Source organism: Adiantum capillus-veneris, chromosome 23 (genome assembly GCF_014529385.1).
Source record: "Adiantum capillus-veneris isolate H3 chromosome 23, ASM1452938v2, whole genome shotgun sequence".
NCBI classification, from domain to species: domain Eukaryota; kingdom Viridiplantae; phylum Streptophyta; class Polypodiopsida; order Polypodiales; family Pteridaceae; genus Adiantum; species Adiantum capillus-veneris.
The window spans coordinates 64363793-64378608 of NC_140953.1; positions in this window are offsets into that span (position 1 = coordinate 64363793).

Sequence of the window (14816 nt, forward strand, 5' to 3'; positions counted from 1 at the left end):
AATTCTTGGATGGAATTGCCCTGCTTGTTGACATAGGCCAGGTGGATGCATCAGGGAGCTAGATTTGTTTGTGAACCCTGGCAATATCACGGGTGAGAGTAACGGTAGCAGTTTCTACAATCCTACATGTACATGGGAGCCATTTTTATGAGAACCTCTTTCTTTATGAGAGGTGGCTGCTTAGAGATTGGGTAGTGGACATGCCGCTTCGTGCAAACTTGGAGTGGATGTGCTCATTAGTGCTATTTCGAGAGCATTGCAACAAGCTATGGTTGTTTGCTACATTGGTGACCTCCACATTACCGTACTTGAATATGTAGTCGAGCAGATTGCAGTTTGTTAAATTAGCAGAAATACAGTTTTCTCATGTAGCTAGGCACCGCATACCTAGCTAGGTACGATTGGGGGCAGGGACCACCGGCCCAGCTAGGTACGATTGGGGGCAGGGAACCACCGGCCCCCCCACCGGGCCGGTGGTCCCCTGCCCCCAATCGTACCTAGCTAGGTATGCAGTGCCTCCCTCACAGAAGCTCATGATGTTGAGGTAAGTCACAATGTGGGAATTATTGTGAGAATTTGTCCAAAACTTCTTGTGAAACCCTCATACATTGCTCACATCTACGAACGCTCCTCAGTGAAACTCCGTCAAATTCTACAACTTTTGCATAATCAAATTCACCAAAAATGCAACAGTTAAGTTGGCTCTTGCACATACTGTTGCAGGGCTGCGATGAAGAGACTGCCCATGCGGGACTTATGCAAGCTTGAGGCTTACGTCTCGTTGCTCTATTGAAACCTATGCACTCTCTCTTCGATACGATGTAAATTTTTAATTCAATCAACTCACTTGACTTTCCAAATTCCAGCATGATTCTTCCAAAATTATTTACCATCTTAGGAATCTCGATGCTTTTGCAACATTTTTCCCTTTTCTGAGATTGGGGTGACCTACATATTTGAGACAATTTTAATTAAGGCCGCAATGCCACATGAAGGTGCATGAACATAATTGGGACCGACACTTTGGTTGAGGTTGAGACAATTATCGGATCATTACTCTACATGCATAGCTTGTGGGAACTTTATCATCATTACATTGGATTGGCCTCAAGTCGTCCATTACCCACAAAGCATTCACTATATATAAACACTATATATAAAACTGCAACATGAGTTCAAGGGGTATCATGAAAATCTCTTGTGAAAATTTCAAGATTATATCACACCCTTTTCCTATTCAATTTGGGGTTTCTTTTTTGTCTTTCTTTATATGATACCTCTTTGTAAATAAAAAGGTGAGTTTTTTTGGGATTTAAAATGTCTTTTTGTTGAATCCATTTGATGCGTATATGTATTTTAGACGACCTTCCCAAGGAGGTAGCCATGGGAGGAGACTCTAGATAATAGTATGCTCAATCACCGTGTCGCATGATAAGCAAACAAAATCTTGTGCTTATTGATGTAGATAGGATATGGATGATTCCTCATGACTTGGGATATGATATTTGGTGGTAATGTGAACAAAGATCAATCTTTGAAGAAAATTTTGCATCACTCAATCGACTTACCAACTACTCAATGTGTGGAGAGGATACTTGTTTTTGATGGTTTGTTTAACCTCTATAGTCAAATGTAAGACCTGTGATAATGGTATGCTTTTCACCTCCCAACCTTTCTCTATAAGCAATTTTTCAACTTGGCCCTCACACTACTCTCCTCGGATAAGAATTTTTGTCTTTGAAAACAAATGTGTAAATTATTTTGTAATCACACTAATGTTCTTTCAAGTGGAACCTTGTTCAGGTGTGCCCTTCCGCTTGACCTAAAACGTAGTGAACATCATAAAAATAGAGTCTCCAAAAACAGATTGAAGAGATGTAAAAGAAAATCAAAATTTTTGTGATAGAAATACTTCATAAACAATAATATCTTGATGCACATGTTAGAAAGTACAATAGAGAAACATGGGGGTGCTTGAGAGAGGATGTGCCTTATCTTCTCCTTCGTCTTCTGCCGCTTCTTCTTCAAATGGGATGAACTTCAAGAACATAAGCTTGACATGGTTGAGTAAACCAAGAGGAACTTGAGGGAATAAGAGATATGGATAAGAATGTCCTAGGGGTTGGGAATAATGATAGGTAAGCAAGATCCATGGTAAGCAATAGGGCAAGGAGAAGGATATCTTAAGAAGGATAAAAATAGGATTGTAGAGGGAGAACCTCTTGCTAGGCAGAAGGATATACAAAGGCCAGACTTAAGTTCTTCTCAAGTTTGGGCAAAGCTTTTTACAAACCTAATTGGAGAGACAAGGTAAGGGTAAAGGGGGGGATGAAGTTCAAGGTTCTATAGTAGCTAAAACCATGCATGGATGCAAGGGAGGGGAGAATTTGGAGTTGCCGAGAGGGAGGGAGTTGGTCTTCTTGGAAGGTTATGGTGGTGGGAGAAGCTTAGGAGTGAAGGGTAGCATACATATCTATGTATGAAAAATTCTTCGAAAAGAGGCTTCTTACATAGCAATGGACTTCAAAGCTCTTATAGATTTTAGTTTACATTGCTGTTCCCACCTTTTCTTTGAGCTGCAATAAAAGCCTATTCAACTGCTCGCTACCTAGTCCTGTTTTTTCTGAAAAGTGACTCTTGCAACAGCAATGTGCATAATGCATCAAACTTGACAACTTCAGAATTTCCTTGGGTCATAAGTCTCCAAGTACTAGCAAAAGTTTGGTAAGAATCTGGCAAAGCATCAAGAAGAGTCTGCACAAGTGAACTATCAGAAATGACTTCTCTTGCCAAAATTAGTTGCTCAATAACATCCTTGAAACCAGCAAGGAAAGTGTCCATTTCATCTTCCTCATGCATATTCTTCGATTCTAGCTCTTTACATAACAAAGCAATTTTAGCCTCATTGCGGCTTGCATAAAGACCTGCTAGAATATCCCAAGCCTGTTTTGCAGATTTTGCTGAACGGATGTGAGGAGTGATGGTGCGCTTCACAGACAATGCAATCAATGCACGAGCTTGCGCATCTCTTAGATCCCAATGAGCCTGCTCAGCCATATGCAAAACAGCTTTGACAACAGCAACCCTGGCAGCAAAACCTAGAGCATCCTCAACATCGCCTGCATCCACAGTACCAGGATGTACATCAATGCCCTGCACAATGTTCCAAACTCCCTTTGAAACAAATACATGTTGCATCATGTAAGCCCACATAGGGCAATTGTCCCCATCCAGTTTGTCCTCAATAACAAACATCTTGAACACATCTGTGTTGTTGTCAACCATGGAAAATGCATGCACCTGATGTAAAAACTGTCTGAAATGAGGAGAAACTGAGTGAGACCAGCACGTGCTATATAACACAACCCGCAGTAGGCTGTATGGGTCCTGTTATGCAATAATTGACACTGACAAAAAAGTTTGCACAAAATGACGACATTGCCTGTGTAGACCTAGCTGTAGTGGAAATGGAGGTCGAAATGAGCCCGAATAAAAAATATGAGCAGATCAAGCTCTACGAGCCTACTCAAAATTTTTGTGGACCTGCAGACGCTCGCCAAATCTCACAGAAATTGTCTGTGTGCTGAAACTGCTCTAGAGACTAAGCCCGGGAGAACGTAACCTGCTCTGATACCAATTGTTGGAATTAGGGTTACGGAAAAATACACAGCTTGGAGAAGACAAAGGAAGCTCAAGACACACACCAGAGAGTGTATTACTTAGTTTGCAATGTAAAGATAAATAGCCCTAGAGGATGGGCGTATATACAATGCACGGAGAAAAAAACCTATTCAAGAGGGAAAAAATGCCCCGACGGTCCTAGTGTGTTCACACACATCACTACCACATGTATATGGTAACAAACTAGGGCTTGGAAACCCAACAATCCCATCCTCAAGAACGAACTAGACTCACGACTCTCGAGTTTTAGGTTTATTCTTCAACCATGAGTTTTAGGTTCTCTCACACCCAAGGATTTTGGTATACCCATAATTTGGTGCTATGATAATGATCCCTCCCTTGAACACATAGGGTGTAGGCCAAAATAGCTACCGACATATGGTTTTTGGTTTACTTCCAAACCTTGGCTTTTGGTTTACCCAGGAACTTCATAAGAAGTCGTACAACAGGTTGAGAACATATATTTTGGGAGGTCTTACCACTTATATATGGCAGCGTCTATAATCCGTAAAATTTATTTGTCATGGCAATTACTAACAATTTATAAGCTAAAACAAGGCTTTGACAAGAAATATATGATTGTTTTTGACAATAGACAAAAGATAACAGATCTATGACACTTAACATGGCAAATATTTTTTTGTACTCTGTGTTGTTGATGTACCGAGTTCTCGAAGAAAATCGTCGAGAAAGCCACCACTGGATTTCTTTCTACCACTTTGATTTTAAAGTCGCCCTTTTGCTCTTCTTTGGCATCACTATCCAAATTTTGATAGTCAATGGACCTGTTCTTTACAGATGTATCACTACCTTCTGAAGATCCTTCATGCCGTAGCAATGCTTTGATATGTTGTGAGAGCTTGTGAATTTTCAGCTGTTGGATGCCATTAGGCTCACCCAAAAACTATCAATTTGCAGTGGCATATCAAAAAACTTGGATTCCAATTGATGCTGCAAATTTTGCTTGTCACTGCGATTGTTGAGGCTAATTTTGAGGCAGCGTTTTTAGAAGCCCTTGGTTGCTTTTTTCCTTTTCATGTACCTCAGATGGTGTTATGAAGAGGGGAGTCAAAAATGGTTGGAGGCCTTGACTACTGTCTACTACCAGCGTTTTGAAAAGCTGGAGAATCTTATGAACTCATTGCCTGGAGCGTTTTGATAATCTATACCTGCGCAAGGGGTGAGAAACAGCGCAAGGGGTGAGAAACAGCAAACGGCGTATTGAGGTGAAAATTGCCAACAATCGACAACGTTTCAAAATGCTCTGTAGAGAGGACTCCTTGCCTAGCTTCGCCTTCACAACTTGCTCTGCGCTATTGTTGCCACTTGCAGATGGAGCTCCTCCCTGCCTAGGCTCTGATAACACTTGTAGGGAGTGAGGCTATGGAGGGTGATAGCATGGAGGAGCAATAGTTAGAGAAACGTGTAGAAAACCAGATCGAGAGAGAAACGAGAGAGTGTAGAGAGCGAGAGAGACTTCGACATACTAAATTAAACAACACTCTATTAATTTTTTGAAGCCTTTTACATATAGAGGACTACTTGGCCATGCAAACTTCATGCAATATCCACATATAGACAGCAGATGTAACTGCATGCCCTATGCATGTTCCCGCAGGTTCAAACTTAATTGAACTAGGGCTTGAAAACCCAACACCTACCGTACAAATAGTCATACAATGTAGGCATAATCATAATAATATTAAAATAAGAAATCAGCTTATGGCACCACCATAGGGCCCATGTCTGCAAATGGATCCATCGTAACAACTTAGAAAATTTTGTCATGGTCCATGATCCTCTCTCAATATAAGTCATCATTTAAACCTTAACATGTGGACATTTGGTAGACCATAGTGTGAAGCGTGCATGCTGGACATGCTGTGCGAGGAAGGAGAACATAGAGTGTTTTGGGTGGAGCTCTCAATGAGGTTTGGAATCCCTCACTACTACTTAATAGTATGTATTATGAATGATTAGAGATAAAGTTAGTATGGTCTGTAAGATGGTGTCTAGCTAGTTGGCTTGAACCCTAACAATCTCCCACTTGAAGGCCAACGTGGCTTAAGTGGCTATATGTGTAAGTATGTATATCCGTACAATTGTGAAGCATTTAAGTAGGGCAATGTGCAAACCACTCCAAGGGTAGGCTCTTGGTGAGAGCATATGTGGGGTTGTCATCTGTATGAACCTTGAAAGCTCAATGCGCCTACTATCACAATGCAACACTAGAGTCTAAGTAATGCTAAGATCTCTCAATGGGTGAGATAATCACACAACTTCCTCGCTAGCATTAAAAACTGGCACATATTCTATCTCTGTGGTGGAAGATGGCGTTTTGAATACATGATCTCAATGACATGACTGCTTAAACAAGTAGGAAAACATAGCCAAATGTGGATCATTGACTATCCACACAACCCGCATAATCTGCATCCGTCTAACCCACAATGGATGCATTACTATTCCCAAACTTTAAGGACTTGTTTTCCATACCTTTCAAATATCTCAAGGTGTGCTTCCCAGTGAATTCTACAAGGCCATAAATTTGCTAACCCCTCCAACTGCAAAAGCAATGTCGGGTCTCGTGGCTATCAAGACATACATAAAATTTCCAACTGCTAAAGAATATGGCACCTTGTCTATTTTTGATTTCTCAACATGAGACTTGGGAGCATCATTCTTGCTAAGTTTTGTATATTCCTACATTGGGGTACTGAAGTAATCTTCCCTCTTTCCATATTAAACCGCTGCAAGACTTTGTGGATATACCTTTCTTGTAACAACTATAGTATTCTACATTCCCTATCCCTCTTGATATGCATACCAAGAAAATGACTTGCATATCCCAATCCTTCATAGAAAACTATGTGCTAAGAGACTTCTTCAAACTAGTAATTGCATCCTTTGACTTTTTGGCAATGAGCATATCATCAACATAAAGTATGAGGATGATGAGTGGATCATCGTTCAACTTTTGGGTACACAAGCAGTGATCTTCTTGGATTATTTCATACCCTTTGGACTGCATGTACTTATCAAACTTCATGTACCATTGCCTTGAGCTTTGTTTTAGGCCATACAATGCCTTACGTAATCTACATACTAGTTTTGGCCTTGTAGGCTTCTCTAGTTTGACTTCAAAAGCCTCTAGATGTTTCATGTAGACATTCTCATCAAGATTCCCATGATGGAAAGCCGTCTTCATGTCTATCTGAAAAAGTTCCATGCCCTCAGTGGATACTAGTTCAAGTACAAGACACAATGTAGTCATCTTGACTATTGGAGAGAAAATCTCATCAAAATCCACACCTTTCTTCTGCATGAATCCCTTAGCAACCGATCTAGCTTTATAGGCTCAGGATCTTCTGCCGTGTACTTTTTCTTATACATCCATTTGCAAGGCAAGGCTTGTTTTCCCTCCGTCAACTTTGTTAGTTCCCAAGTTTTATTTTCCATAATCGAGCTATAATCAAATTGCTTTTCTAGCTCCCACTTCATGCTATCTTCCATCTCAATAGCCTCTTTGTAGCATGTAGGCTCTTCACAGGCAGTGACCAATAGATAGTTTAATCTTTCTTGAAACTTCATAGGCGCACAAGATACATGTGTAGATCTCCTCACTGCCTGACTGTTGGACTCTTGTCTCCCAGAAGCATCACTAGATCTCTTTGGACTTAGTTGTTTGCATAAATGGACTTGAGGCTACATCCTCAAATCCTATTTTGTAATATTCAACCTCTTTCATGGGCTGTCTATTCATCTTTGATTCATTGAAGATTACTTGTGAGCTATGAAAAAATCTCTAAGATTCTGGGTGCTAGAGATGATAACCCATCTCTCCATGTGTACCATATCCAATGAAGATGCATTGATTTGACAGGGTCCAATCTTTTTTAAGCTCTTTAGGCACATGTGAGAATTCCTCACACCTAAGCACATATAATTTGTCATAATTAATCTCTTGCCAAATCTTGTGGTTAAATGGGTGAAATCATGTTAACGTGTCCTGGTTTTTGTTGTCTCGGACATTGCTAGTTAGTAGAACTTTGACATATGCTAACTAGTACAAAGCTCCTAAAACAAGGAATCCAAATGTACAAACTCCGATAAATTTTGATACCATTTGTTGTGAAAATTTTACCGTGCGTCCAAGTTGTTTTTAGATGTGCTAACTTGAATATGCTAGCTAGCACAAAAAGCATGTCACGTTAACATGCTTTTACCCAAATGGTGTACTGGGCGACCTATTGACTATATGCACCGCTATCATAACACCTTCTCCCCAAAACTCCTGAGGTAAATGTTCCATAGATAGCATGGAAGTGACCCTCTTCTAAGTAGTCCTATTCATGCGCTTAGCAACTCCATTATAAGCTAGTGTGTAAGGAGTAGTAAACTGTCTCTTAATGTGTTGTTTGCTATAGAAGTCCTTAAACACAATGGAGGCATACTCTTCTCCGTCTTTCAGTACGCAAAGCCTTCAACTTCTTGCTTGCCTAGTTTTCTGCCATAGCTGGAAACTTTTGAAAGTCACTAAAATCTTTGTCTTTCCTCTTCAAGAGATAGATCTATACCTTTTGTGAAGAGTCATCTATCAAAGTTAGAAAATATAATGCCCCCTAGAGACTTATGTGGCATAGGCCCGCCTAGATTGCTATGAACCAAATGTAGAGGATTTCCTAACTTCCAATCCCTAATGGTGATGAGGTAAGCCTACTCTATTCCTCATATATGCAATTCTCACACAAACTAAAATCAGAAAAGTTTAACACAAGGATATGGCAAAAAACAATGTAATTGCTTCATTGTCTTCTGACTCATATAACCAAGCCGGTTATGCCACAACTCGGTAGAAGGTAGCTTGGATACATAGATAGAGTTCTCTTTCACATAAGAGACATACAAGGAATTTAATGAGCTAGACTTTTGACATTTGAGCATGATCGAGTTACCTTTTTTGATCATCCAAGAACCATTGTCAAACATTGTAGTGTATCCAAGATCATCAAGTCATCATGCTGAAACCAATCTTTTAGTTAACTTTTGCACGTGTCTAACACCTCATAGCATGAACTTAACACCATTGTGCATATGCAACTTCACGTCTCCAATACCGCATATCTCAAGCTTATGAGAATCACCAAGCTTAACTGAACCATGTGTAGAAGCATAACTAGAGAACCGCTCCTTGTAAGAAGTAATTTGAAAATTGGCACTTGTGTCAATAATCAAATTTTATGCATAGCATTTTTTGAGAGCTAACAACACCTTTGGACTCAAATTAAAATTGAAGACTAGTACATTTGATGACTGTGGCACATCAGGAAAAACATCAACATGTGGAGACTCAATGACATTGAGCTCCCCTATCTTCACACCACCCTTGAGAGCTTGGGATGTTCACCGTTCAAGTACCCCCCTATATAAAGTGCGTTCGCAAGGTATTAAAAAAACCCCTCTTTTAGCATGTCTGAATGAAGAAAATGACCCCTTATTTTAAGATTTTCTTTCAAAATTGACTATAAAAACCCATTATTTTAATGTATCTTTGTTAAATTACCAAAAATTTATGCATTTTAAAACCCCTCCTATCGAACTCACGTTATACATTAACATGATTACATAGTGCATCCCCCGAGCTTGAGAGGTGAAAAACTTGTGACAATGGCTTTACCATCCTCTCTTTGCAGCAAATGACAATCCTTTTTCATGTGTCCTTTCTTCTGAAAATGGTAGCATTCAATGTTCCTTGTGTCACGTCCACTACTCTTGCTATGTGCATTCTTGCAATCTTGAAAATCGGACCGTGGCTGCAACTGCAACCTCTCTGCCTTTGATTGTTTCTTTGGCTACTTCCACTAGGTATATACACATCACCATGCCCACTAGTTTCAAGAGACTGATGTCAAAACTCTTCCATGAGCAAAGAACTAGTAACATCATTGAAAACAAGTTTTCCTTTAGGGATGGAGTTACTTATGGCAGTGTGAAACACATCCCATGATGCAGGCAAAGAACATAGCAAGAAGATTTCTTTCATTTCATCAAATTAAGCCCTTTTGATGTCAATTGAATAAACATACTATTAAACTTGTTCAAGTGTGACCTACATTCTTTGTCAACACTGCCTGCTTGCCCCTTCAAAATCCCTCTACAAAAGCTGATCTTTCTCTTCGCAATGTTCTGCTTGGTTCCATTCCTCATCCTTCATATGATGCTCATATTCAAACCTTCAACACTTCCTTTGTCGAAACAACTTTGATCATTGATTTTTTTTCTCCCTTGTAACTTTCCACTCGTTGGTTGCATATCTCCTTGAAGATTCTTGCCTTCCGTCAAGAGCGCTATCTATCCCCTTTCATCTACTACCACTGCTCGTTCTCATTCCTTCAATGATATGCTCTAACATTGTGTTGTAATCACTAGTGCTTCCCCTTGCTCTATTCTTTGCTTGTCCATGGATCCTTCATGTGTATGGGTCTATTTAATGAAGCAAAAAAGTGAGGTGTTTATGCACTTTCAGAATTTCAAAGTTAAGGAGGGGGAGAATACTTCTCTCATGAATTTAATGGTTTTCTAAAAAAGCATGGAATTTAGAGGAAGGTTTTATGTAGGTATACTCATAAGAGAATACTTCGTGAATTTAATGGTTTTCTAAAAAAGCATGGAATTTAGAGGAAGGTTTTATGTAGGTATACTCTACAACCAAATGGTGTTGTTGAGAGGAAGAACAAACATATTGTAGAGGTTGCTAGAGCATTGATGAATGAGAAGAACATGCCTCATTGATATTGGGCTGAGGCTATTGCTATAGGTGTTTACATATGAACATGATCCCTACCGCTGTAGTACATGATATGACACCTAGAGAGAAGTTTAGTGGTGAAAACGAGATGTATTAGATTCTAAAATGTTCAGTTTTATTGATTATGTGCATATGCCATATGAGCTAAGAAGTAAGCTTGGCCCAAAAGTAGAAAAAGGTGTGTTCATTGGCTATGTCCTTGAGTAGAAAGGGTACAAGTGCTACCGTCCTATCACAGGTAAAGTGAGGGTGAGCAAGGATGTTGTTTTTTATGAAATGGCAAGTTGGTATGCTAATGTAAACGATGATTTGGGGGCTGATGTAAGAGAGAATGTGATTGCCAAAAATACAGGTGCACATTCACAAGTCTTGAGTGGGCCACAAGGGTCATTTAGTGTAGGTCATGGTGAGAATCCATGGAGTGGTAGGTTGCGTGAAAGAGTGAGTCCTACTAACACTTTAAATATATCAGGGAAAGGGAAGGACAAAGTTGATGATACTCCTAAGTTGCCAAATTTGAGTACTGATCATGATGATGTTGATAGTATTGGATCTGAGTAGAGTTTAAATGAGGAGTTTTGCATACCCTATGTGAAGATTTTGGGTGCAAGAAGGATGCAAGCAGGGAACAAGGCACGTGGAAGTAATCTTGGACCACGCAGGATAGAAAGAGTGAGAAATTGTATACAGAGATTGACTTATGAGATCTATGTAGCTCGCCGCATGGGAATTGGTGCCATTACCAAAAGGTGAAAAGGAAATTAATTGTAAGTGGGTTTATGTTGGGGTAAAGGCAGTGTGCCTCTTACCCCATTCGTTCACGTCAGAGACATCTGATTGCCCATTACTTGTACACACCTCATTCTTTACTAGATATAAGAATAAGGGGATCTCAAACACACATTGTGGCACATCCTGTGCTCTCTCTCTCTCTCTCTCTCTCTCTCTCTCTCTCTCTCTCTCTCTCTCTCTCTCTCTCTCTCTCTCTCTCTCTCTCTCTCTCTCTCTGATAATTGGTATCAGAGCTATGGCTTGGCGATGGCGGGGAGCATGCAATTTTGAGGGATTTGAGGTGGTATCTTGTTCACTCTTGGTGGTAGAGAGATCAAGAAAGCTTGGAAGGTTTGTGAGAATGCAATGGGAGCTTATTAGCTCAACTGAGAGTGGTGTATACTCTTGTGGAAGCGCATAAAAGAGTGTGGAAGATTGTGTGTAAGTGAAGGTGCTGTCCTAAAAACCGTGTGCATAGCAGCACTATTTTCAAATTCAATTTTCTCCTTGTAGAAGTCAGATATGAACTTTTCTTGGGATGACCCTCTGTTTTGACATGGTCTACAACTTTGCAGAAGAAACTTTCTGCAAATTCCTCATCGTTTTGCTGTTATTCAGCTCAGACTGACTATATACAACAATTTTAGGTTTTTTGTTTTTGCATAGTGTGCGATTTTGATGCACTTTAAATCCTAAACTGAAAATGTAATTGAAACTTGTGCAAAGCTTGTAGTTTGAGGATTTTTTGGTAGATTTGGGCAAAGAATCATGGAGGCGTTTACACACCATCGAAGCGGTCTCTTGAGAGACACGGTTTTTGGAGCACACATGTAGAGCTTCTTTCATAGGTTTAAACAAAATACTTTGGGAGTGATTTTGTGCTTCGGTTCATGGTCTTTGCAAATGGATTTCCATATGGTTATGACGCATGGTTGATGGCCATCACATGCATTTTGGCAAGCACTTTTTCATTGGGTTTTGAACTGTTTGATATATATCATTCATTGTATGTGCGAAAGAATGAGATACCCCATAAGCTGTACATTTTCCTCATTAGAGTTTACATTCAAACTTCCACCACTGAAAAGAGGCAACAAAGTGTCATAAACGTCCTGTGAGCTTACATTACTGTCTCTAGTACATGACAGCAAGGGCTGACAGAATCTTCCACAAACACAACATCTTGTGAAACCAGAATACACTTTATTTGTGGATGATACAACCTCTAACCTTTGCTTTCAGCACTATAACCAATAAAAATACATTTGATAGCCTTCTCATTCAATTTTCTATGCTGTGTTTGTGGCACCAAAGCATATGCCAAACAACCAAAAACACGCATGTGCTCAATAGAAGGCTTTCTATCATGCCATGATTCATATGGAGTTATAGACTGCAAAGCTTTTGTAGGACAACTGTTAAATACATAAGTGGCACACATGATGGCCTCAAGCCAAAACGAATGCACCAAAGCTTGAATTTTGACCATACATCGTGCCATTTTTATAAGTGACACGTTTTTCCTCTCAGCAACACCATTTTGCTGAGGCGTATAAGGCACTGTACATTGGTGTTCTATCTCACGACTAGCCAAAAATTCATTAAATTCATGAGACATATACTCCCCCCTACTGGCTTGTTCGTTGTTTCTTCAATTACTTGCACAATTCTTTCCACCTTGGCAAGATTCCTCCCACCTACCTTGGTAGTGCTACCCTTCAAAATTAGAACGCAAGAAATGAGCTCATCTCTATACTTAACTCCCGTGGACATTTCCTAACCAATGGAGCATGCTTGCGATGCTGTTAGCGATTGTTAATTAATATAAAAAAATAGGCATGTATGACCCTCGCCTGACTGCTAATGTCACCTGATACCACTATGCCCTCATGGCCTTCGCCTCATTGCTGCAATCACTCCATACCTCACGTTGCCTCCCCTGTCAATCACCACATGTAGACGAGCCTGTGGCCACCCTTCCCTTTCCTGCTAGCGGGGATCTTCCTTAATTTCCACTAATAAAATATGAAAAAAGATTGGGTCTCCCCTACTCCCCACCTCGATCGGAATGGAGGGTGCCCGTTGTACATTTCGAGACATTTTTAGCCATAGCCAAAAATTGTTTGAAGCCTATAAATACTTCCGACTTTGGTTTAAGCGGATATACCCATGCATGCGTATAGTAATCATCAATAAAAATTCACAAAGCAAAGGTAATTTCCCAAGGACGGAGTTTGCATGGGCCCATAAACATCACTATGCACAAACTGCAACCTGCATGTGGCCCTAATTGAACCATCCTTTGAAAACTTAGAATGCTGCATCTTACCCAAAATATAGCCTTCACAGACATGTTTGACAGGTGCTTGAAGAGGCGGAAAAGAAGAAACCATATCAAATTTTTACAAACGCTGTAAATTGGAAAAATTTAGATGACCAAAACGTGCATGCCAAAGTTTTGCATTTGAAATAGCCTTAGAATCCACAACTGCATTTGCAAAATTTTGCCCACACTTGTCATACAAAGTGAGCTTATACATCCCATATCATAAAATGCCAGATGCAACAATTTCATCACCAAAACTGATATGATGTACTGTACATCTGTCATCCACAAGTTTGACTACAAGACCAAGTCTAGCAAGTGCATATATAGACAAAAGATTCTTCTTGATCCCAGGTACATAAAGTGCCTCAACAAGTGTGAAAGAATTGTCATTTGTAGCAGTAAGCACAATCTTTTCAACTCTGTGAACTGGATAAGAGGCATTTTTGGCACAAGTAACTGAATTCCCATGAGGGACAGACTCAAGAGAGGTGAACAAATCAGAATGTGAGGTAATGTGCTTTGTACCACCACTGTCAAAATACCACACATGTGAATCTGGAGCAGTTGACATGCATGCATCATGGACAATAAGATTGTAAGTGCACTCTGCACTAAAAGCCATTTTGCATCAACATTAGCATCACAGTCTCCTTTCATAGAAGACTCAACAATAGCTGCAGCCAGCATTAGTAGTGGAACCAGCCTCTTTGAACTTCAACTTAGGACACTGCTTGATAAAGTGATCATTAGCTTTACAATAATGGCAACACATCTTCTTTTTTCCCTTATCACCAAAATTTCTAGGTGACTTGCTACTGCTAGTAGGAGCATTACGAACATGTGATTTTCCACTTGCAGAAGAACCATGAGAAGTGGCTACATTACTGTTACCACCTTTTCTTTGAGCATCATAAAAGCCTGTTCAACTGTACTTTGTCTTGTCCTGTTTTTTTGGAAAGTGACTCTGGCAACAACAGTGTGCATAATGCATCAAACTTGACAACTTCAGGATTTCCTTGGGTCATAAGTCTCCAAGTTCTAGCAAAAGGCATCAAGAATAGTTTGCACAAGGGAACTATCTGAAATAACTTCACCTACATAAATAAGTTTCTCATTAATATCCTTGACACCAGCCATGTCATCTTCCTCTTGCATAATCTTTGATTTCAGCTCTTTATGCACCAATGCAATTTTAGCCTCATTGGGACTTGCATAAAGAACAACCAG